The following is a 26,272-nucleotide window of genomic DNA, read 5'->3' as shown; positions in this document are numbered from 1 at the left end:
AGAATTTTTATAAATTCTGGATGTGTGGTACACTTTAAGCAGAGTATTTTTGGCTTGGAGGCTTAGTGGTGAGTGTGTGTGTGTGTATGCGTGCCAGTGTGTGTGCATGTGTGTGTATGCATTCTTACATCAAATATCACCAAGAACACAAAGACTTAGGAAACAGCCCATCTCAAAAAGATACATTTAACAAGTAAGGCTGTAAGGGCAGGGCAGCCTTTCACTGAATACCCAAACCCAACAATTACAGTTACAGCCTGCCCTCAATAAAAAAATTAAAAAAAAAAAAGGAATTTTTTTTTCTTGCTTTTGCTTTGAAAAAAGTTAATTGTTAAAAATGTAGGCAAACATGCACACAGATATTTATGGTCTTTGTAAAAACAATGCACCCTAGCTGTAACACATTCAAACAGTAGAGGAAAGTACACAGAAAAAGTAAAAGTCACCCCTTCTCCTACTGCCACTGACATTGACTGCTGCTACCACAGCTCTCTGTGTAAGCAAATGTATAAAACTGTAAGTCAATGCCATCATGGCAGACATGTTGTGTTACATTCATTGTGTTAACTTCTGATATATCTGGCTTGCAACAAGCTTAAGTCGTCCCCAAAGGAGTGATCTTTGTCTCAACACAGTACCTTTGTTTTCAGAGTAGAGTGACAGCAGGAGATCAGAGGTCCAAGACTGTAGAGAATAGGAAAAAAACAAAACAAAAAAACAAAAAACAACAAAAAAAAAACCACATGCAAAATAGGAGCTTGAGACAAAGCAAGCTCTAAGGTAATTTGGAAAAAGGAACAAGAAACGAGACTCAGACGGGTCTGAGAACCAGAAGTAGAGCACAGGTGAAGACATGAGATGAAGTCAGGAAACTATTACGTGGGGCTATTTTAAATATAGGGATTACCTATTATGGTCATCTTTACATGCTANGGGCAGGGCAGCCTTTCACTGAATACCCAAACCCAACAATTACAGTTACAGCCTGCCCTCAATAAAAAAATTAAAAAAAAAAAAGGTATTTTTTTTTCTTGCTTTTGCTTTGAAAAAAGTTAATTGTTAAAAATGTAGGCAAACATGCACACAGATATTTATGGTCTTTGTAAAAACAATGCACCCTAGCTGTAACACATTCAAACAGTAGAGGAAAGTACACAGAAAAAGTAAAAGTCACCCCTTCTCCTACTGCCACTGACATTGACTGCTGCTACCACAGCTCTCTGTGTAAGCAAATGTATAAAACTGTAAGTCAATGCCATCATGGCAGACATGTTGTGTTACATTCATTGTGTTAACTTCTGATATATCTGGCTTGCAACAAGCTTAAGTCGTCCCCAAAGGAGTGATCTTTGTCTCAACACAGTACCTTTGTTTTCAGAGTAGAGTGACAGCAGGAGATCAGAGGTCCAAGACTGTAGAGAATAGGAAAAAAACAAAACAAAAAAACAAAAAACAAAAAAAAAGCCACATGCAAAATAGGAGCTTGAGATGAGACAAAGCAAGCTCTAAGGTAATTTGGAAAAAGGAACAAGAAACGAGACTCAGACGGGTCTGAGAACCAGAAGTAGAGCACAGGTGAAGACATGAGATGAAGTCAGGAAACTATTACGTGGGGCTATTTTAAATATAGGGATTACCTATTATGGTCATCTTTACATGCTACTAGAGAGCACTATTTTTTATTTTAATTTATCTAAAGTCTAAGATAAAGCTGACACAAAGATCAAATTGATGCATATCTGCTTGTGTATCATAGTATATAGTTTTCCAGAAGTAGATTTTACACTATTTAGAATTTCGAAATCTTTGCTGAAATTGTTCGTTGCGTGGCTGAAGCATAAAGAAAAGAAGTTGTTCACACACACATGCATGCATTAAAGTACCAACTTCCATCTGAAAAGGTGTCAACCACTGGCACGGAAGCCATATAACGAAATGCCTTGGTGGGGTCAGCCATAACAACCGGCCATGAAGCTAATTAACCAGCACTGAAAAGTGAGCTCAGAGAGATAAGGGCATGCATGTATATATCTGTATTATATATAAATATGTATGTGAGTTCTTCTAAAGAATGCATGTGACACACAGAACTCTAAAAGAAAGGCACTATTACAGAAAGGATTAATTCCTTCAAGACAGCTCTTAGTTCCACACAGACACACAACATCTACAAGGACTTGGTCTCAGTTATGCAGTGTTAAAATCCCTTTACCTCCCTCTCCTACCACCACTGTAGACAAAATAGTCTTCCTCTGCTTTATACAGCAGTTCCCATAAACACAGATGATCAAAAGCACCACAGGGGCGTCTGGGTGGCTCAGTTGGTTGAGCGTCCGACTTCAGCTCAGGTCAAGATCTCATGGCTCATGAGTTCGAGCCCAGCGTTGGGCTCTGTGCTGACAGCTCAGAGCCTGAAGCCTGCTTTGGATTCGGTGTCTACATCTCTCTCTGCCCCTCCCTGTGTTGTGTTCTCTCTCGCTCACTCTCTCTCTCAAAAATGAATAAACAAAAAAAAAAAGGTTTTTTAAACCATCATAGTATTCCCTTTTGGTTAATTTGGCAAATAGTCTGTTACGATATCAACAGGAGGAATTAAATAATAGATATTGACATATTTGGGATAATGAGTTTAACTTATCTAGACATTAGAAAAGGGTTTAATTTTAAAATGGTATCCTCTCAGTACAATTGCTTTAAAGAATAAAATTATAATAGTAACTAATGTGTGTATCTCATTTACTCTATCAATACTTATCAAGTACCTTCTAAGTGTCAGGCACTGTTTTAGGTACTAAGGCTTTAACAGTTAACAAAACAGACAAAACTCCTTGCCCTCATGAGCCCTCTAGTCCTATGGGGGGAAAACATTTAATGAATAAATCAGTAAAATAGATAGTATGTTAGACTGTGAAAAAGCTAAGGAGAAAAAACAGGAGGGGAGGAGAATAGGGGAGGGAGAAAGAGAGAGAGAGAGAGAGAGAGAGAGAGAGTGTGTGTGTGTGTGTGTGTGTGTGTGTGTGTGTATTGGGGGGGAGTGTCCTGCATAGTGTCTGACTTAAAAGTATAATTTACTATTTATTACTTATAAATTTTAAGCATGTGACTCCATTATATTTCTAGCAGGATACGTTTTTAATCTTAGCATTTATCTAAACTCATTTAAGTTGCATGTCAAGTACTTCTGTTCACATGGTAGTATCTATCTAATGTGGACACAGGAAAGGCAGCAGATATCTTAAATACAGTAGCTAGGTACCAGGTACACGGTACTGTGGAAAGACATCCAAGAGGGAATGCAATGCTTTTGAAAAACTACTGTGAAGTAAAACTAACTTGGCGCTACTTTCTCAGCTTAGTGGCAACTTCCAAGAGTTTAAATTGGCCAGGCTGGGCTGCTCAGAGATCTCCACACACCCTCACTCTGGCTCATTCCTACTCCCTTCACCCCCAGATTGTGGATGTCTGTGATGGAGTCCCTAACCCTCAGAAACATTCACCATGGCAGGAACACTACTCAGAAGAAGACGACAAACGTAGGAGTGGATGAGGACTGCTCCCATCTCTTCAGAGCCTAAGGTCCTGGATTGAGTGAGTTCATTCAAGAGCCCTGTGACATCATACGTTATTACGCCTACTGTCGAGCCTCTCTGAATGTCTCAGACAACTTGAACGACAGAATTATCCAATAAATTAAATCAAATAGTCCCACCTCATATACAGCCAACTCCTTCTCTCCCCGGCTTTACTCAAGCAAGGGACATTTCTTTTATTACTTTTAAATTTAAATTTGTCACAAAAGCACAGCCACTCTAGCATTCTCTCCTTCCCTGAATGGGCAGTCAGTGAACAGCCCACAGACTTCAAGCACCTGTGTTTATTACAGTCAAGAGGACATCTGGTGAGGCAGCCAATGAAGAGGTACAACAAGGTGGAGCCATGATGCATTTCCTGTCCAACCTTCACTCAAATTCATCACCTCCACCTGTAATAAAATAACCATAGCTAACTCCTGTCTATAGCCCTTGCCATATACAAGGCACTGTTCTGCGTGTTTCACATATACTAACACGTACAGTCCTCATACATACATTTCGAGGTTACAGGCTAGTATTATCTACATTTTACAGATGAGGACACTGAGGCACAAGAAATAAAGAAACTTGCCCAAGACAACAGGTTGGCAACCATGGAATGAGGATTTGAACCCAGGCACTCTGGCTTGTAGAGACGGAAATTTTCCACTTCTGGATAAGCAGATCGTATTCCTTTGTCTCTCCTCCTCTTCTTTCTTTCTTCCTAATCATCTGCCTCTCTCTCTACCTACCTACACGGCCTTCGCCTTGCAGCTCTTTCTCTGTCCGTGACAGGCATTTCTGTCCTAACAGGAAAAGCTTTGGAATCTTGGAGATATCTTTAATACTTGGTGAGTGAAACCGAAACTTAGAAAAAAGCCACAGAACCTCATTTACATAGAAAATTCTCTTTGCCTTTTCTCCCTAAACTCTTCCTCTCTCCTAGGCAGTATTCTTCATTAATTCATAAGACCTGTTAGATTTTATAGTGATATCATTCTGCCCCCTCTCTGTGGTTTCTCATAAGCCAAGAAATTACCTGCTTTGCCCTATATATCCTGTGGTCATTTTAAGAGACTTTTATTTTCAAAAGAGGAAGTTCAGAACGAATAGTGAATGCAGGTGGAAAAAAGATACCTGTTACAAAGTCATAAATAATGTGTAAAATCCAAGCTCTGTTTATCTTTTGCTAGAGAAAAGCCTTATTAAGAGAAAAGCTGTATTAAGTCATAACGTAAAATACAGACTCCCCCACCCCCGTTTAGAATGTGCAGTCAGGTTAACAAGAACTCAGGAAGCACATGGTTTGTCAAATATTATGTGAGTTTTGCTCTTTAATAATTATATGCGGGTTTTTTTTTTAATGTTTTCATTTATTTTTAGGAGAGAGAGAGACACAGCGTGAGCAGGGGAGGGTCAGAGAGAGAGGAAGTCACAGACTAAAACAGGCTCCAGGCTCTGAGCTGGCAGTCAGCACAGAGCCCGACGCGGGGCTCGAACCCACGAACCGCGAGATCGTGACCTAAGCAACAGTCGGACGCTTAACCGACTAAGCCACCCAGGCGCCCCGTTTTATATGCAGTTTTAATAATATCCTCGAAATTACCACAGAAATCCCCTACCACTCCAGATTTACGGAGGACTGTGCTTTTCCATTTCAATAGGCATTTCCCGAGCACCTTCAAGAAAACTTCAGGATGCACTCATGTACTGTAGTACTTGAGGGGAGGGACTGCAGTCAAAGACGTGGACCCTAATGTGGTCTCTATTAACTAGGAGCGAATATCTTTTTGGAGCGACAATTAAATGTCAAACATTTAATTAACATATACATTATAAGGCGAAACAAAGCACCATGTGCTGTTAGGCACTAAGAGCCATGCTGTAAGGTAGAGAGTCACTGTCAAATTGATCAGAGTCCTTGGGGACAGTTTCCTGCAAGAGATGCCAGTAGCTGCAGTCTGATTTACTCATATTAGGTAGGAAACACAGGTGATTACAAACCCCACAACTTTAAAATATGGGGGTGCCCGGCTGGCTTAGTTGGAAAAGCATGTGACACTAGATCTCCAGGTCATGAGTTCAAGCCCCATGTTGGATATAGAGATTACTTAAAAAAATATATTAATTAAAAAAAAAACCTTTAAAATATGCACTTCTCTCCATCTGTTTACTTTCTGATTAAAAACAAAACAAAACCTCTTTCCTAAAGAATATTTTTTTAAGAATTGGGTACTATCAATATTGGTATTAACCTCAAACAGAATACATTTTGTAAGTATGATACCTTAATCAACCAGGAAGTTGAACTGATCAGGAGCTTGAATAGCTGGCAAGATACTAAATATTGTCTTTAGAAGACTTTTCTTAAGACCCTTGGGTTCAGTTTGTATTTAAGCTTAATTGTCTGTTCAACATACTCTTTTACCACTTCCTAAAAGGAACTCTTACTTTTTAAGAGCATAAAAGTAGATATCCTAAAGGAAATCAAAAGAATTACAGAAATAAGAGAAACTATACAAAATAAAAACCTAACATTAAAACTCTGGCTGTTGTGGATCTGAAGACCCTGGTTAAGTCATTAATTAGAAACATGGGGACATCTTTAAGAGATCAACTGTAAGACTGATCAGTTTGGATAGGATGCTAAAATTAGCAAGGAGTGTATACTCAGGAAAAAAACATAAAATAGTATTGAAGCAAATAGTTTAGACATAATGAGACATATTTTCTATGAGCAAAAGGTTAACCTTGCAAGAACACTCAATTCTGAATTGGTTATATGAGTCATTGAATCATTCAACAAAGGGTTACTGATCACCTACAGCGTGTGGCTTTATGGAGATAGACTGGTGATCAAGACAGACAAAGTCTTTGTTGGGGAACCATAATAAACTAGCAAACACACACACACACACACACACACACACACACAAAGATGTACTCAAGCATGGGGGGCAAACCGCAGTCAAAGACCTGAACCCTGAGGCATCTGGGTGGCTCAGTTAGTTAAGTGTCTGACTCTTGGTTTCAGCTCAGGTCATGACCTCATGGTTCATAAGTTCAAGCCCCGCATCAGGCTCTGTGCTGACAGCATAGAGCCTACTTGAGATTCTCTCTCTTCCTCTCTCTGTACCCCTCCCCTGCTCGCTCTCTCAAAATAAATAAATAAACTTAAAAAAAAAAAAAAAAAAAACAAAAAAAAAAAAAAAAAAAAAAAAGACCTGAACCTGATGTGGTCTCTATTGACTAAGAGCTAATAATCTTTTGTATATAATATATAGATAGATGTTTGGAGGAGAGGCCATCGATAAATGCAATGAGGAAGAACAAAGAAGGGGAACAAAGGGGGGCTACGTGCTTGGGGTGGCCAGGGAAGGCCTTCCTGTCTTGAGCAGAGACCTGATGCAGTAAGGAAAACAGTCTGAAGACTCAGAGAGAAAGCATCCCGAAGAAGGAAGGAAAGGCTAAAGCAGGGTAACAGGCTTGGGATATCTGAAGAATAGCAAGAAAGGGGCAATGCAGCTGACAGAGAGAGAGCAAAGCAGGGAAGTGTCAGGTGGGGGACTTTTAGGCAAGGACTGCGGGTTCGATTGAGCTTACTGGAGGATTCTAAGCAGAGGTGATATGATGATATGATTTCCTTTTCCTTAAGGTCATTCTGGTATGGAGAAGAGATCACAGACGAGCAACGGAGGAAGCAGAGTGACAGGCTGGAGGCTGTTCCGATCCTCCAGGGATGGCAAGGTGGCATACACCGGACTGAGAGGTAATCCTGATAAGAAGAGAAGCTGACCTTGAGTTGTACCTGAAAGGCAGAGCTGACAGACTGCCTAATGGACGATCTGTACGATGACAGTGTCCAGGATGACTAACACTTTCGGCCTGAGCAACTGAGGAAAGGGTGGCACCATAATGCCATGTCAGTAACGTGGGCCCAAACCTTTTTTATGGCAGGGCATTCGGTCATAAACAGTAAAACTACAAACATACAGTGCGAGTGCTGTTAATCATCAAGCAGTATACTGGAATATTATTTTTAAAAACCTAGGTTTTAGCCAACCGATGCCCTCAGTCCTTCATTGCTGAATATATCGGAGATGACCTTTACAGTCCTCTGTTTCTAGTTTTTTCTGGCACTTTTATGGTTCTTTAATTCAAAAGAATATATGTACTATGGGAAACTAACCTCAGGGCCAAGAAACAAATAAACAAAAATACACAAAATGGTCTCAGTGACCTCCATTATTAAAAGCAATAAACCACAAATTTAAGAAATACACTGGTTAGGTGGGTGGGTAGAGGAAGTATACAAAAAGTCCACTCTAGAAACTCTGCCAAACTTCAGAGAAGCAAAGAATTGCATAAACAAGCACCTGCCTAGAAAATTCTTAGAAGCTCCCTAGGCCTCTTGGATGGTGGAGTTGGGGGACTAATGAGTGGGGATCCCCCTCATTCTCTAATTCCAAGACCTCTTTCCCCTGTGCCCACTGTCTCACTAACTCCACCTGAGCTAAAGTTGAAGCTCTTTGACTATTCCATACTCTTTCCATCTTAGGCTTCATGATCCTGTTCTTACTTAAGTCTACTCATGACTACCATCTGCTTGTGTAGATTTTCCATGAGTGACTTCCCTTCTCTCTCTGACTGCAACCTACAATCTTCCCGCACGCTTCTACATCCCCTCCTCACAATTACATCGCTTGGCCCTTGCTTTCCATTCTTCTATTAAAAACAACAACAACAACAACAACAACAACAACATCCTACTAGGGTGTCTGGGTGGCTCAGTCAGTTGAGTGTCCAACTCTTGATTTTGGATCAGGTCATGATCTCAGGGTCATGGGATCGAGCTCCACATCAGGCTCCATGATGAGCATGGAGCCTGTGTAAGATTCTCTCTCTGTCTTCCTCTCCCCCTCTCCCCTGCTCACCTATGTGTTCTCTCTCTCTCTCTCAAAAATAAATAAATAAATACATCCTACATCAATTCAGATTCCTGTTTAGCTAATAATATGAAGTACGTCAATTAACTTATCTGTCGTATATGCAAGGTATATATATTTTCATCTCTCACTTCTAGGAATTACAAGTGATTCTAAAACCGAACAAAGCGATCAAGCTTATTGGTAAGCAAATAAATGTAAATTAAGAAAAAAATATATAAGCAATATTACTTTTAGGCAATAAAATCAGCAGATCGTTTTAGTGAGTAAGAGCTAAAATGTCATTCTTCAGTAAGACAAGTATAAATTAAAACTTTTCTTTAAAGGGGCACCTGGGTGGCTCAGTCCTTTGGGTGTCTGACTTTGGCTCAGGTCATGATCTCACGGCTTATAAATTCAAGCCCCACGTCGGGCTCTGTGCTGACAGCTCAGAGCCTGGAGCCTCCTTCGATTCTGTGTCCCTCTCTCGCTCTGCCCTTCCCTCCTCATGTTCTGTCTCTCTCAAGAATAAATAGAAACATTAAAACAAAACTAAAAAAACTTTTCTTTAAAAAACAGCTTATAATCTACATGAAAAGCCTTAAAAATGTTCATTCTCTTCACTTAGCAATTTGCCATTAAGAATTTATCCNTCTCTCTCCTAGAAATAAAAAAAAAAAAAAATTAAAAAAAAAAGAATATATCCTAAAGAAATAAAAATGAAGTTTACACACAAAGATGTTTATCTCAGAACTCTTCATAATATATTTAGAAACTACCCAAATGCTTGACCCTGAAGAAATAATTAAATAAACATTATATTATATTGTAACTAAAAATTACATTATTTGCGCAGTCACTAAAAATATACTTATAAATAATTTTAATGTCATGAGTAAAGTTTTATGACATGTGAGATTACAAAAATACATAGTATGGAAAACTATGAAAACAGATGGTATGGAAAGCTCCATATACAGCATGATCTCAACCAATACTATGGAAATAAAAGTTAGATATGTAACAAAATACTGGCCATGGTTTGTCTCTGGGTAGTTAAGAATATTGAATAGAGGGGATTCTAAATTTCCTTTTGATGTATTTCTGTATTTTAACATTATACATACATAGATTTATGTTATATATCTTGGACATATATAACTTTGATCATCAGGAAAATTTAAAAGATTTGATCAAATACATCTCTTTTGATGTAAAGAGTTTCTTGTCTGTTCTCTCCTTTTCAGCCCATCATTAAGTTCTGTCAATTTTTTTCCTTTCTTTTCTCACTGCTTTCTCTCAGCACTAACCATGCACGACCTCCCACCTCCACCCCTGGCTTCCCTCCCTGATAATCACTTTCCCTCCTAACCATCCTGAGAGCAGGACTAAAAACTGTCTATCTTAGGTGGCTGGGATCATGTTATCCCTAATGAAGGGAATTTGATGTGATCCTTGGCCATCCATAACACTCCAAGCTTTTGATCATGAACTGCAAATCTTTGGTTAACCTCTGACTACCACCCACTGCATAACTTCCCTTTGTTCCGCTCAACCTCAACATACATCCACATGCTAAATCCCAGGACTACCATTCTACTTCCTGTAACATGCCCTTTTACCTTTCCTAACTCTTCTCTAGAATCATCTAGATACTTCTTATCCAAGTATCTACTTTTCTCCAAACAAGTTTACTGCCACATTGTTTCAGCATCCCCTTTTTTAAATATACATTGTGCAACTATGTGTTTGTCATTTGCAATCAGATTTGCAAAATGCAATGAAATTCCTGTTTTATCACAATATTCCTAAATAGCAAATGCTTCTAGTGTACACAAACCATAATTCTACTTTTAAAAATGAAAACTTATACACAAAATTTTAAGATCACCTCTTATGAAAAATGAGATACACCAGTAGTCAGGTCTGTTTACATCATCAACTTGCATGACAAGACAGTAGTTCCTTATAAAGTAGACCTTAGGCAATTGCTTTCAATCTCTATTCCCTGCCCAGTGCATACACACAGAACTTCACTATGCTGGGTACTCAATGATCATTCCTGACAAAAACTCCAAACTACTGATAAAATATTTTTTACCTACAACATGGGAAATCTGTTTATTAAAGGATCGCTGTAAAGCAAAGAACTCACAGCTCCATCTCTTTAGCTGTGAACAACTATGGAGATAGGAAGAAGAAAAGTCACATGGACTGCTGTCATCTCTGAGGAGTAAGAATATGCATGTGGCCGCTTCTTCCTTCCTCCATCATGTTTGTTTCACCTGATTCCCTGACACCTCAGTGCTGTGACAAACACCTCATTTCTGCAGCTCTGTTTTACAGACAGGGAAACAAAAGAAATGGCCATGGAGTGGCTTAACACAGCATGTTTTTAGAAATGCCAACACTCAGGGGCGCCTGGATGGCCCAGTGGGTTAAGCATCTGATTTCAGCTCAGGTCACAATCTCATGATTCACGGGTCCAAGCCCTGCATCAGGCTGTGTGCTGACAGCTCAGAGCCTGGAGCCTGCTTCAGACTCTGTGTCTCCCTCTCTCTCTGCCCCTCTCCCGCTCACACTCTGTCTCTCTCCCAAAAACAAACATTAAAAAAAATGCCAACACTGAAATGACTAGTTCCTGAATTCTAAGTGAAACCATGGTAAGAATTATCTGAGAATCATTTTGACCTTGTCTCAATAAAAGTGATAGTGCCAGTCATGATTCCTGATAGTTACTCAAATGGACAAATTTTATAATTGAGAAAACACATTACTATGAAAAACTAGTCTTGTGAAGAGAAAGCAGACATATCTCTCAAACATATACACACATGATTAACAGTAACAGCCTATTAAATCTCTTACGAATGGTTGTCAAATAATGCATTTATTGAAAGTAAAATCATAAAATAATGATTAACTGAAAAAATAGAATACTATTAACGGTACCCCAGTTCTCATTCAGAACTAAACAAGGAAAAATCTCCATACCAGACTCCTTATATGCACATATACACGTGTCAGAAGACGAATCAGTTAATAATTGAAATTAGGTTCGAGAATTAAACAACTAAACATAATAGCTCAAGATGAAACTGACAATTTATCTAAATTTCAAAATGAACTAAAAATTCGCCCCAATCATTCCTTTTCCTTCTGCCAAGAACTGAATATTAAATGGAATTTAGAAATATTTATTAAAAAGAAATCAAAGACAGACTACAAATGGGGTGGGTTACAATATATATAATGAAGCATCAATTTCCTGAATATGCAGGAGCCCTTACAAATCCCAATATAACCCAATAAATATGAGCTAAGATATGAACAGGTAGCTTACAGGGAAAAAAAAAAAACTTCTATGGCCAATAATCATAAAAATATGTTTAACTTTATTCAAATTGAACTTTGTTCAACTAAATAAACGTAAATCTAAACAAATAGGGATTCAGGTCCATTTTGGATCCCAGAAAAGCTGGTATTTTTTTAAGCACTTACTGGAATGGGAGAGTCCTAAGATTTCAAGCACCAGCAAAGATTATTCCGTGTTCTCCCCTAAGAGGGAAATATATATACTGTGAGGAACATGAGGATGCTCAACACTCATCTGTTAGTTCTTTTACACCACTGTAGAACTTTTATAAAGGATTGGCAGATGGAATTGAATAATACAAAAAAGAAAACAGAATAAATCAGTGTCTTAAGAACTGATACGTGGGGGCACCTGGGTGGCTCAGTTGGTTAACCATCCAACTTCAGCTCAGGTCATGATCTCACTGTTTATGGGTTTGAGCCCCATATTAAGCTCTCTGCTGTTGGCACACAGCCCACTTCAGATCCTCTGTCTTACTCCCTCTCTGCCCCTCCCCTGCTCACATGCTCTCTCTCTCAAAAATAAAATAAACACTAAAAAAAAAAAAAAAACTGAGAAGTGCCTTGTNTAAAAACACACACACACACACACACACACACACACACACACACACCATTTACACATGCCTCAGGGTGTGCAGTTTACCTTGATGACTTGGCACTCCGAAAATTAATGTGCTAGTGGTCTCTATTGAGCTAAAGGTTTTGGAAAATAGTAGACAGCCAATGAAATTTACTAATTAATAATTTAGAGTTACCCCATGTATTTAACCTGACAATTCTCAATAATATATTCTCAGCAGATCTCACAAACTTCTGTTGTATATTTAAAGTGTTTAAGAAGCTGGGGCATGTGGGTGGCTCAGTCGGTTAAGTGTCCGACTTCAGCTCAGGTCATGATCTTGTGGTTCATGGGTTCTAGCCCCGCGCTGGGCTCTGTGCTGACAGCTCAGAGCCTGGAGTCCACTTAGATCCGTGTCTTCATCTTTCTCTCCCCTTCCCCTGCTTGCGCTCTGTCTCTCTCTCTCTCTCAAAAATAAATAAACATTAAAACAAATTTTAAAACGTCTAACTTGGATTTAGGTCATGATCTCACGGTTCATGAGTTCGAGCCCCATGTCAGGCTCTGTGCTGACAGCTCAGAGCCTGGAGCCTGCTTGGGATTCTGTGCCTCCCTCTCTCTCTGCCCCTCCCCCCCCAAATAAATAAATATTTTTTTAAAAAATAAAATATATTTGGAACCCATAGCCAGCCAGTCACCCAGCACACTGTGGGCTGCATCTTTCACAACCTCGTGTAATTATTTGTAAGCATGGCTACACAAGCCCCATGTACGAAGAGACAAATGAAATTTAATTGTTAGAACTGTGTCTTTGACTATTCATACTAAATTCAATCTTCCAAAAAACAATCTGCTTTAATCTTTCCTTGGCTAAAATTCATCTTCTTGATGTAGAGCCCAAAGAAATCTGGTTATTTAACTTTGTAGACTAATGAGTTATTTTCTTCACTCTTTCCCTATGTATAGCCTAGTATTTTCTACTTTTCCTGCACTTACAGAGAAAAGGGGAATCTACATCTTTTTTATGACTTAGTGGTACTCTTAGTGGTACTTAGGTTTAATGGGAAAAGAGAGAGAGAGAAAGGGAAAGGGAGAGAAAGGGAGCGAGAATAATCAACTGAAAAGTACTGGTTGCGCCGATTCTAACTAGATCTTTGGATAAATTTCTTTAGAATATTTTTTTCTTCTTCTTCTAGGTAAAGTGAAAATAATTATTTCTCTGTAACAACCTCAGAGATGCTGTGAGGGGAAATATATACAGGATGAATGAAAATGCTCTGCATTCCCAGGAAAATATATATTATTAAAATAACACTTGCCTATTAAATAAATATTAAATATTAATATTTATATTTAAATGGTAATGGCCTAAAACTATTATCTACTATAGTTAATAAAATATTTGCATTAAAATATTACTTCTTCTTAAAGGAAAATCTTTGCTAATACCATTCACAAATAACCAGAGGTTGGCTATATTTTCATTTTCAAGGATGTTAACTGAAAGTTTCATAATGAGGATTACTCCATACCTTTCTTCTTGTAAAACCAGTGGCCATTCTTTGACTGAAGAATTAGAATAACAATGTATGTACTTTTTTTTTTTTTAAATCCCTAAGAAATGCTTGTTAGACACATAAACAGCAGCCACATTATGTGCCACGGAGCTCTAACAAGAACACACTATCCCCATGGAGCCTCAGGTAGCAGGACTTAATATTAGCTCCTCTGCGGAGTTCAGAGAAGGGCATTTCTATTCCCGCCTCAAAAGGAGAACTTGAGGTACTATTAAACTTCAATTATAATTTTTTAGTGATACCATTTTTATAACTTATGGTACTCCCATCCTGAGCTTGTTTCAAATTTGTTCAGGAAAATACATTCCCTGCCTTCATTTTTATATCATCATTATGATACGGATGGATGATCATATAGGTAAGGTCTGCAATCTTTCTGAGAAAGTCACATCCGGGGGCTGCCACACCCCAGTAGGAAATGTGTCTCAGCACCTGGTAGCAAACGCAGGTGAGGTTCATCCCGAGAACACATGTGGGCGAGGTCATGGCTGACGGGCAAAGCAGCACAAATCAATGGAAACAAAACTCCAGGCTCTGTAGCTACTTTACATGGCGCTGGCCCAGCACAGGCCCATCTGACCCAAGAGCAGCAATAACAGTGAGACCAGCCAACCTTTACTGAGCATCGGCCATGCACCAACTCTGAGCTAAGTACTTCACATGTAGCTCATCTCACCCTCTCAACAACACTATGCAGTAGTAACTATCGTTACGCTTATGTGACGCATGTGGAGCCTGAAGCTTACAAAACTTAAATAAATTGCCCCAAATCTCACCAGCCACTAATCTGGAAGAGACAGAATTCACATCCAGGCAGCTAGACTCCAGAGCCTATGTTTTGACCCCAGCACCACAATGCCAAACAGACCCCACCAGCAAGAGGTCAGTGCTTCATCCCTTGTTCTGTGTACCTGCCTTGTGGATTCAGTTGCCTTGTCCCTCTGTCCCCAGGGCAGAAGTCTGAGTGCACTGGCTCGGCTTCAGCATTGGTCACTGGCACTTACAAACTAACTGTTTAGCGAGATGAAGAATGAGGACAATAGCTAGAATGAAGTAAACAGGAGCGCCTATGTGGTTTGGGAGGTTAAGCGTCAGACTCTTGATTTCCGGCTCAGGTCATGATCTCACTGTTCATGGGATCCAGCCCCACGTCAGGCTCTGTGCTGCTAGTGGGGAGCCTGCTTGGGTTCTCTCTGCCCTACCCCCATGCACACTCCTTCTCTTTCTCTCTCAAAATAAATAAATAAACTTAAAAAAAAAAAATTCAGTAAATAACCTAACCTCCCAGTTCAAAAAAGAAGAGCTAATGAAAGCTGAAATAGCCCAAGGGAAGAATGGAGATGAATAAGAGTAAAGATTCAAATGGAAGTAAAAAAAAATAGAGAACAGAAAAACAATAAAGAAAATCAAGGAAACGAAAAGTTGGTACTTTGAAAAGACTGGCAACATTGACAAACCTTTAGTTAGAAGGACCAAGAAAATAAAAAAAGACTCAACTTAGCAAACTCAGAAATAAAAGAGGGGACATCACGACAGGCACACCTTGGAGATACCATGGGCTCAGTTCATGACCACCACAACAAAGTGAATATCACAATAAAGTGAGCCAAATGTATTTTTGTGTTCCCGGTGCATATAAAAATTATGTTTACACAGTACTGTAGTCTATTCAGCATGCAATAGCACTGTCTAAAAAAAACAAGGTATATACCTTACTTAGGAAATACCTTATTGCTAAAACATGCTAACCATTATCTGAGTTTTCATGGAGTCAGAATGTTTTTGCTGGAAGAGGGTCTTGCCTCAAGGTGGCTAAAGGTTGGGGTGGGTCTGGCAATTTCTTAAAATAAGACAACAATGAAGTTTGCCACACCGATTGCCTCTTCCTTTCTTAGGAACACCAGAGGCCACTGCAGTGTTATTTATTGGCCTAATTTCAATACTGTGTCTCAGGAAAAAGGGAAGCCCAAGGAGAGGGAGAGAGACGGGGGAATGGCCAGTCAGTGAAGCAGTCAGAATGTACAAAAAATTTATTGATAAAGTCTGCCATCTTATATGGGTTTGCTGCATAATGCCCCCAAACAATTATAGGAGTAATACCAAGGATCACCAATAACAGATCACCATAACAAATACAATGAGAAAGTCTGAAATATTGTGAGAATTACCAAAATATGACACAAAGAGAGTGAAATGAGCAAATGCTGTTGGAAAAAAGGTATTGACAGAACTCCTACAACTCAATAAAAAGACAAATAACCCAGTTTAAAAAACAGGCAAAGGATCTGAACTAACATTTCTTCAAAGAAGGTATACAAATGGCNTAAAAAAAGGAAAAAAAAAGAAAAAAAAAAAAAAAAAAAAAAAAAATCACAAGAAAAATGTTCAACATAATTAGCTATCAGGGAAATGCAAATTAAAACCACAATGGGATACCACTTCATACCCACTAGGATGGCTATAATAATAAAAAAAAAAATGATAACAAGGGTTGACATAGATGTAAAAAAAATTGGAACCCTCATATACTGCTGGTGGGAAAGTAAAACGGTGCAGCCACTTTAGAAAACTGTCTGTTCCTCAGGTTGAAAGCAGAGTTACCATATGACCCAGGAATTCTACTCCTTAATATATACCCAAGAGAAATGAATACTGACGACCACACAAAAATTTGTATATAAATAATCATAGCACTATTATAATAGCCCAAAAGTAGAGACAATGCAGAGGTCATCAACTGATGAACAAATAAATAGATAAATAAAAGGTGGTATATTCAGGGCACCTGGCTGGTTTAGTCGATTAAGCATACAACTCTTGGTTTCGCCTCAGGTCATGATCTCATGGTTCGTGAGACTGAGTCCCATGTCAGGCTCCATGCTGACCGTGTGGAGCCTGCTTGGGATTCTTTCTCTCCCTCTCTCTCTCTAAATAAACATTTTTTAATGTGGTATATTCATACTACAGAATAGTGTTCAGCACTAAAAAGGAAGGAAGTATTAATACTTTCTACAACATGAATGAATCTTGAAAACATTAAACTAAGTAAGTGAAGGAAGTCATCACAAAAGACCACATTTTGTATTGATTCCATTTATATGAAATGTTCATAATGGGCAAATCTATAAAGACAGAAAGTAGATTAGTGGTTGTATAGGGCTGGTATGAGGCAGGTGGGGAAAAAAACGAAGTGACTGGTAATGGGTACAGGGGATTTTTTTAGGAAGGTGATGAAAATGTTCTATAACTGATTATAATGGTGGTTGTACAACTCTGTGAATACAGTAAAAACTCAACAGGTGAACTGTACAGTGTGAATTATATTCCAAATATATATATGGGGTGTGTGTGTGTATCCAGCATGACAGAGTGGAAGTACGGCAAATACTGACAGTAACCATGCCCACTTCAGAAGGATGTATTTCAAAGGCTTACCCCAGATTGCTCCCATTCCAACCATCATGCCCAAGTAACAAAATCTGGGCGTGCAGCTGTGGTAACTGTGATGTTCATGTTACATGTTACCCCCGATTTCATTTCAGACTAGAACTGTATAGGTAAATTCTCACCACACGGAGTAACATTACAGAGACGGTGAGGGCAATGATATTTGATGTCCTGGTGGATGGCTTAGTACTCCAGCTTCTTATTCTCACAGTGAATCACTATCCGAGAAAATACTTTCTCTGGTCCCCACTCAATCAGCTCTCCCCCTGTGACAAAAGTCCCCAGTGATGTCTGTGTGTACACGTGCATGTCCATATATGCTTTACTGGAGACGGGAGTCGGGGGGCCAGAGCACTGCTAAACTGAGCAATGTATAATTAACCTCCTTTCCCAGCCCCAGCAAATGAAGATTTTCCTTCCCCTTATATCTTCCTCCTGGGTCATCCTTATCATTCCAGGCAACTTTGCGTTCCAATATCTCAGAATGGTATAGCAGAAAGGAGACAAGCTTTAGAATCTGGAAGACAAGAGCCCCCAAACTAACCTTATTCCTTTCCACTTAGTAACTGTGGGCAAGCCTCAGATGTCAAGTTTATAAAATGAATAAAATATAGTATCCAAACTGTTAAAAAATATTTCTAGAGTTTCCGCTCTGAGTTGGGTACTGAGGATACACACCTGAGTAAGACACAGACTCTGTAGGTTAAAAAAAAAAAAAAATTCATGCTCTAGTAGGAGACACAGAAATATACACAAATAATTACGACAATGCAGTGTGATAAATGCCATCATAGATAGTATCATTAAGGAGGGAGTGATTGATTCTCTTAATGGTTGAAAAGGCGGAAGAAGGCTTTATGGTGTGACTGTGAGACTTTGCTAAGACAATGTGTCCACAGAACCTGTGGCAGATCGCAAGTGCTCAGAGAGTGTGAAATGGCTGCTCCACCATGTGCCCTCGGAATTCAGAAGGAGAAAAAAAATAAGTTGGGGCAAGAGAGGTAAGAAACTGGAAAGGACTGTTCACTGCTCTGGCCAGGGTATTATTAAGAACTAATTCAACTAGGGGCGCCTGGGTGGCTTAGTCGGTTAAGCGTCCGACTTTCGCTTAGGTCATGATCTCGCGGTTCGTGGGTTCGAGCCCCGCGTCGGGCTCTGTGCTGACTGCCAGCTCAGAGCCTGGAGCCTGTTTCGGCCTGTGACTCCCCCTCTCTCTGACCCTCCCCTGCTCACGCTGTCTCTCTCTCTCTCTCCTAGAAATAAATAAAACAAACAAACAAAAAAAAAAGAACTAATTCAACTAAACAAAGCTGGACATCACTTTTTTATTTCTTGCTGCCCATAAGTAAAATAACTAGAAAGATATAAATGCAGACGTCCTGGGGTTAATATTGTATATTTTAAGTTATAACTCTAACTTTGCCAAATTAGACTATTTAGTAAAATCGTCCAAAAAAATTCTTAACTCTTCCTTCATCAATACATATACATTTACTGGCCTGCCCATTATGTGGCACCAGGCAACAGAGACATAAAATTAATTTATGACAAGCTTACAAATGACTAGGACAGATAAAACAAGTCTTTAATAATTGTAACACAGGGCAGAACAGCATGTTGTCTTTATTCCCCCACAATAATTGCTCAGGAGGTTTACCTGCTCTTGAAACAAAGCAAGGAGATAATGCTGATAATAATGGTTCCTTCCTGATCGGACCTGTGCTTCTATTCTAATTTTGAGAAACAGATATTTACAAATGGGCTTACCCTTGGTGAAAAAAGATATGATGAAGTTTCTCTGTAGAGACAAGTCAAGTACTCAATGTTCTTGAGTTTTATCATTTCTTGCTGAAATGATAAAACCTCTGCCGGTTATCAAGAGGCTTAGCTGTGCAGATAAACAACCTTGGGAGTCAGTAAATCTACAGTAGTACAAGGATTATGGTGTGACTCAACTTCGGAGTCTGTGGCGTACGATGCAGGGATTCAACACCGGAGATCAACGCAGCACCTGCACTGAGGCTATTTCTCCTGCCCATCCACCTTCCCGTGTCCCCTGGTAGAGACCTCTCCACGTCCCATAACTCTGGGATAGGTCCATGTGGGTAAATCACAGTTCCTCTGGGGATGAGAAAGCTGCGGGGTTTTCCTTAGAAATGAAAGTTGTAAGAACAACATAAGCTTAAAGTTGCCAAAATACAACCAACACAGAGGACAACAGACTGGGAGACAGAGAAAAACAATCCTGATGACCTGACTCCTTTGATCCTGTCATGTGCCACTCTTTGGAATTCCCAATTAAGTAAATACATATGTATATATGTAACTTCATGTATAGAATTAAATTGGATAGATTTGTTTGTTGATTGATTCCTTAAGCTACTTGGGATTGGAATTCTGTCACTTGCAACCAAGAGAGTCCTAATTGACAAAGGGTCTCACGGCACTGCTCTTCCTCGGTGTGTATCATTATGGTGGTGGGTTAACCAAAAAACTCACAGAGTAATTGCACCTGACCCATCCCCTCTTTCTCTTCCTTTTTCCAGTTCAGCAAACACACTCTCCAGGTGCCAGAGAAAGCCACCATGTTCCTTCTTTCATTCCTTCAGTAAAATTTTACTCTATGCCTCTTCGCCTTTATTGAAAAGGGCATTTCATCATTTTTGGTATAATGGAAGAATGGTGTTATAATCTAATGTATCTTTGAAGAGAAGTGCTAGAATTCAAACAGAAAATCAACAAAGGACATTCCGAGGAAAGAGGGCTCCTCCTAGAAGTTTCTTATTTTTAACTTCTGAAAAGCGGTCAGATCTCTCTCTGTGTAGTAGAATCTTACAAAAAATTCTCTCGTTCATGGAGAGAGCCTTTTTGCAATGATTACAACCAAATGCCATGAAGTACGGCCCCTAATAAAAGGCCTGTCTATCCTATATCTGTGTCTGCTGTCCTGAGCAGTGTTAACTGGGATTGCTCAAAGAACTCAGAAACAATTGATCATCCTCATTTTTCTCTTTCCTTTTATTTTATCTGCCTTCTCCTGCTTCCCTCTTAGAAAAAGACAGAGTATAGATTAAAAATAAAGAACAAAACCTATTCGGAGGCAACTTTCACAGGAAACCATGGAAAATCTGTTAAGAGAATTTTTGACCAGGGTTGACCCAGATCGGCACCTGTGTGGGCTAAGCAGTGGTTCACTCCTAAATCTGTTTACGTACAGTGTGAAGCAAGGCTACCGGCAGAAAGGATGGCTACCGGCAGAAAGGATGGCTTCCAAACCATCATTCAGTCTAAACTATTATATACCAACCCTGATTGTGGAACTAAAACAAATTAAAAACAAAGAAGCAACAATAACAACCACCTACCATCACAGCAACTAGAATTTCTGTAGGGTCCTGGACCTTGGTAGTTTTTAAAGCTCTTCCAGGAGATTCTAGTGTGTAGCCAAGGTCAAAAACCACTCATTTATACAGACAGCCAAACAAAATCTTTCTCCAACCACTGCAATGTTCTGGGTTGTTTTGGCTATAACCAAAATGGCTACTAACAAAACCAAAGGTATTCTCATTCTTTCTCTTCCACAGACGATTAAGTTATCAGTTATGTAGCCCTTGCTGAGTATCAGCCTCAACTAAGCGCCTTACATTCATCATCCCTGGATGATATTTGTCTTTACAACCATCCTGGACAATGGTACCATTTCCATTTTCAGCACAAGAAATGGGGAAGTGGAGGGAAAGGAATTTACCATAGACCACATAGCAAGTGGCACAGCTACTTGAATCCAAGATTCAAATCCAAGCTTGCTCTCTCTCCATTATAAAGATGGCCCCAGGGTGCCTGCATGGCTCAGTCAGTTGAGCGTCTGACTTTGGCTCAGGTCATGATCTCACGGTTCGTGAGCTGGAGTCCTGTATCAGGCTCTGTGCTGACAGCTCAGAGACTGGAGCCTGTTTTGGATTCTATGTCTCCTTCTCTCTCAGCCCCTCCCCTGCTCACACTTCATCACTGTCTCTCAAAAATGGATAAACGTTTAAAAAAAAAAAAGTGAAATAATAAAATAAAGATGGCCCCACTTCTGTGTGTCTTTATTTCTGGCTTTACTGTTTTTTTTTTTTTTTTTGCTTTTGGCATAATCTGAAGTTGATATCCTTCTAACACTCCATCACATATGCAAATATGACTATTTAAAAACTAGTGAGACTCAGAGAAATACTAATAAATTCAAAACAAGCTTCCTTCATTGTATATTTATAACTGTAAATGCTTATTATTTTTAAAAAGTTCTCAATTCTAGAGAGCAGAAAGCAAATGTCAAGAGCTGTTACTGGCCTACCTTTAAAACTCTAAACGTGCATTTGCAGTTTGAACTTACTTCATTGAGCAATATGGTTTTGCTCAGTTTGGTAAATATACAATTGACTTGGGCCATACAGTCAGTGGTGAACCTTTTACTAACAGGGCACCAGGACATCCATTATCAAACAGTGATACTTCTTTAAACTCCCTTTCCTGAAGACACTTAAATTACTGGTAAATCTGGAAATCCCCCCTTAGGGATCCTTGGAAAACAAACTACAATGCAGCATTCTATTAAAAATTGTAAAGTATGACAACTGATATGATATTTTCTAATTGCTAGAAAACATAATGCACGCACATACACACACACACACACGTTTTCATTTCTAACACAATGTACAAATGTGACTTTCACTAATGGGAGTGTTGCCATTAGCTTCAGATATATCTGATTCAGTTAGTTTCTACTTCTCTATGGCATTACCATCTCTCACTTTATGCTAACAGTAGGTACTCAATAAATACTTGTTGAATGAATACATAAATAAGCAAGGAGGATGGCAGTGCAAAACTCAGGGGGAAAGGCTACCTCACCTGGACTCACTTCTGTTCCAGACAGCCACCTTTTCTGCAGCCCACCCCCCATCAGAGGGTCCCACAATACCAATGATAGATAGGACCCTTTGCACACAAAACTTGACCCATGGCAACCTAATCTGGTTTTCCTTCAGCTCCAAGAGTTAAAAAACTAATAATTTTTAAACTGAGTCCAACCCAGGACATGTTTTTGTTCAGTTCTAAAGAAAATGCCCATTTGTCAGGAAGGTATGTTGAGATAAATTAAGATTCGATAACAATTTGTTTTAGGGCTCCTGTGCGTACCTCCATTATAACTGAGAAGATAATTAAGAGACAATTTTTTTTTTCCTGATGGGAGGCAGGATGGCATGGCAGAAGTGAATGTGCTTTGGGGTCAAACCTGAGCGTAAAGGCAAACCCCAGCATTTACTAAATGATGTGGCTTTGTTCAAGGCTTTTGAGCGCTCAGTGCCTCAGTTTCCCCATTTGTAAAAGGTGTTAATGACTCGTAGCCAGTAGAGTCTTTGTAAGATTACTGACACACAGTAGTACACAAATAGTATGACTTGAGAAGCCACCATAGACCAAAGAGTGTTGTTGAAGAAGTGCTGTTTTGAATGGCTGACACAGCTCACCCTGTGTGGTTGGCAGTGTGAGCCAGTGGGAAGAGCTGGGCACAGTGGAGGCAGAAAATCTCAATGTCAGCTCCTTCCCTAACCAGGTGTGTGACCTTAGCTTCTCTATTTCAGCTTTCTCACATACAAAATGGGCATATTTTACAATTCAAAAACTTTCTATAGAAGGTAAACAAATAAATTCAGAAAATATTTTAAGAACTATACAAATGGGGGTGCCTGGGTGGCTCAGGTGGTTAAGCATCTGACTCTTGATTTCAGCTCAGGTCGTGATCTCACGGCTCGTAAAATCGAGTCCCATGTCAGGCTCTGCACGGACGATGTGAAGCCTGCTTGGGATTCTCTTTCTCCCTCTCTCAAAATAAATAATAAATGTTTAAAAAAGACAAATGATAAAAAAAAAAATAGAAAGTATACAAAACAAGATACTTTTCCTGTGCTTATTCATAAAGTTTAAAAGAATCAAATCAAATCATTCATGACTGCTCTCAAGCATCCCATTAGAAAGGGATTGTCTATTACCTGTGAAAATAATAAAGTAAAGAATCTGGGCATGTACGGACTGATGTTCCTAGAAGTGACTTAGAATTTTGACTGAGACACTATCCGGGTGCTTCCTTATCTTCCATTGGGCAAGGGTGCCTCGCTGAAAAGATGACCTGACTGCACCAAAAGAGCCCAGAATATTAATGCACAGTTAAAAACATAACCCTTTCATCCACAACCAGAAAAAAATTCAAAGGGCATACGCCTCCTTTCGTTATTCTAAGGGAAGGACAGGGGCGCCTGGGTGGCTCAGTCAGTTAAGCGTCTGCCTTCGGCTCAGGTCATGATCTCACGGTTCGTGGGTTCGAGCCCTGCGTCGGGCTCTGTGCTGACAGCTAGCTCAGAGCCTGGAGCTTGCTTCAGATTCTGTATCTCCCTCTCTCTCTGACCTGTCTCTCTCTCTCTCTCTCAGAAATAAATAAACATTGAAAAATAAAATTTTTTAAATAAATAAGGGAAGGACATCCTGAGCAAGTCTCCAGTAACTTTTGAAGTAAGAATGGAATATCTGTGAATGCACATATTTGCAGTCTGGGAAGTTGAGGGAGGTAGTAGTGAGAAGGAAATTTAGAAACTTACTCATCTCTAAGATATTCAGTTGAGTCAGAGACTTTGACACCCATGGGATCAGCACATAGAGCCCTGTGTGAGTTAGAATTTAAAGCTCTTCTAACCCCATTTTGAAAGACATGACCTTTGTTTCCCAGGAAATTTCTCAGGAAGTCTGACTTGAAACTTACCTACCTTTCTTATGGTGATTGAATATTGCTTTATACATAAATACTAAAACCTGATCTTAAGAAAGAACTCTCAAAAGTTGCTATATATAGATTTTAAAATACCACGTGCATCTGAAAATAAAAACCATTCATAAGCAAAAATAATTATTCATAAGCAAAGGTGAGAACAAAAACTATATAAGGGAGCCCTTTTTCAAAATGAAACAAACTTCGAGGAGAAAGAGAGAAAATGGCTTAAGTGAAGTCAGGTCAATGGTCAGCTTTCCAACAGGAGATACTCAGACTGCACTACTGCATAAAATCGAAGTCTTCGGTAACGAAGTGGCATCTGGCATGGTCTTTGCAGGTACCAGATTGCCCCTGATGCAATCAATAGCTTGTGTGTTTAGTTCGGATCAACTGTGAAGTCACAAAACTTTTCTCAAGCTCAGTTTCCTCATCTGTAAAAAAGTGGCAGTCGCCTCCCAGCGTGATGGGGTCAGTTAAATAAACACTCCATGCAGAGCGCTTAGTAAATAACTCCCAGAAACAGACTTTTCTCTCTCCACCCCTTCAGGTGATAACACTTCCACCACACCCTTTCTGAGATCACTTAACTTTAAAGCAGTAAACACGCAGGGAATGATTTTCAGCCCATGTAGCCATGATTTTAAATCCCCCAAATGTATTAAATGGTGGTCCATTCTTGCAAAGGAATACTAGGCAGCGATGAAGAAATTCCAGCTACGTGAAACAATACGGACGAATGCCACAGGCAGAACGTTGAATGAAAGATGCCAGATACAGAAAAAGTACATATGGTTTCATTTTTATGTTCAAGAACAGCCAGAGCTACTTATTCCACAAACACTACTTCCGTGGTGGTAGATATTATCATATCAAAATGTGTATCAAATGCAATAGCAAAGTCTAAAATGACAGAGAAAGGAGTCAATTTACTCAGGGCTTAATTTGATGTATGAGTTGGTCCATCAACAAAGTATCATGTAAGAATGAACAAGAGGTACCAATATAGCCTTTGGTGATCATAGCTTCCTACAATTCCATGTAGATCTTTGGGACTCAATATCTGAAAAGACTAAAGAAAGGAGCTACACGGAGTAAGGATTTTCCCAATGAAATAAAGGGAAATGAGGAATGACAAGTATCTGGAAAGGGTGTAGTTTCAGACTTTTCCCCAGAGTCTTTCTGTTCATCTGGTAAGATTTCACACGTAAAACTTCATCCATCTAGTTCACCTACAGTAGAATTAATGCATGAGCTCCTCCACTGGTTAGGGTCTTTGGATTTACGTGGCATCACAGATGGTCAAAAGTTTCACAGACTGTTAAGCATCTAAGTGCAACCAAGGGACAGCCAAGTAGAGAGCAAGCATTCTTCTCTCTTTCGAAGTCTTCAAAGAGTGGTAAGAAAAAGTTAATCCAGTTGTCCAAAGTTACATAAACTTTCAGTAGTCCGGGTAGCTAGACCTGATTTTTCTGATGTGCATATACAGATAATCAAATCTGCTATCCCTCGGGTGAACTCCATGTTTTCTGACCTCCACGGCTGCTACATTTAGTCCTATTTGCCTAAATACACAAAGCCACAGTGAAGTTTTCCCCATGAAGGAGGTTTCTTCTCATTTTGAAAGAGTCATTTCTTCCAGCCATTTTGCAACGACTGGGAACTCGTCAGAAGAAAGACTTGTGGCTACAATCAGTGTCACTAGGCAAATCATGTCCTTCCATAATCAGTGGGCTCTTAACTTCCGTACCGTCTTCATACTTTCATCTCCCACCAGAAGGGCAAACAGGCCAAAGATATCGTGTTTATTACAGCACATACATTATACTGCGATTCCCTTCCCCAAGAACTTGGACATTACAGAAATCTTTTGGAGCTCTTCTTTTTCTACATTTTTCCTATTTATTGTTTGGGTTTTAGCCCCTATTAACATGGCTGCGGGGGTCTGCGTCCAGGAGGCCATTATTAAAATTGATCAAATGTCAGTATTTGGTTAAAGTTTTAGT

General features: G+C 39.4%; 1 protein-coding gene and 1 long non-coding RNA gene across 3 annotated transcripts in view; one reads left to right on the top strand and one right to left on the bottom strand.

Annotated features, from left to right (window-relative positions):
• LOC144227307 (uncharacterized) overlaps positions 1 to 7,526 on the top strand; it is a 38,666-nt gene extending 31,140 nt beyond the window's left edge. The window contains exon 4 of the long non-coding RNA XR_013333906.1: positions 7,228 to 7,526. This is a non-coding gene — a long non-coding RNA (uncharacterized LOC144227307). The remainder of the gene's footprint in view (positions 1 to 7,227) is intronic.
• The window catches only part of RBM47 (RNA binding motif protein 47), a 154,918-nt gene that overhangs the window by 42,617 nt on the left and 86,029 nt on the right, over positions 1 to 26,272 (bottom strand). The gene's annotated exons all lie outside the window — the stretch shown is intronic.

The sequence above is a fragment of the Crocuta crocuta genome, unplaced genomic scaffold (assembly GCF_008692635.1).
Source record: "Crocuta crocuta isolate KB4526 unplaced genomic scaffold, BGI_CrCroc_1.0 scaffold223, whole genome shotgun sequence".
Classification (NCBI taxonomy): domain Eukaryota; kingdom Metazoa; phylum Chordata; class Mammalia; order Carnivora; family Hyaenidae; genus Crocuta; species Crocuta crocuta.
This window is presented reverse-complemented; position numbering and strand designations above follow the sequence as displayed.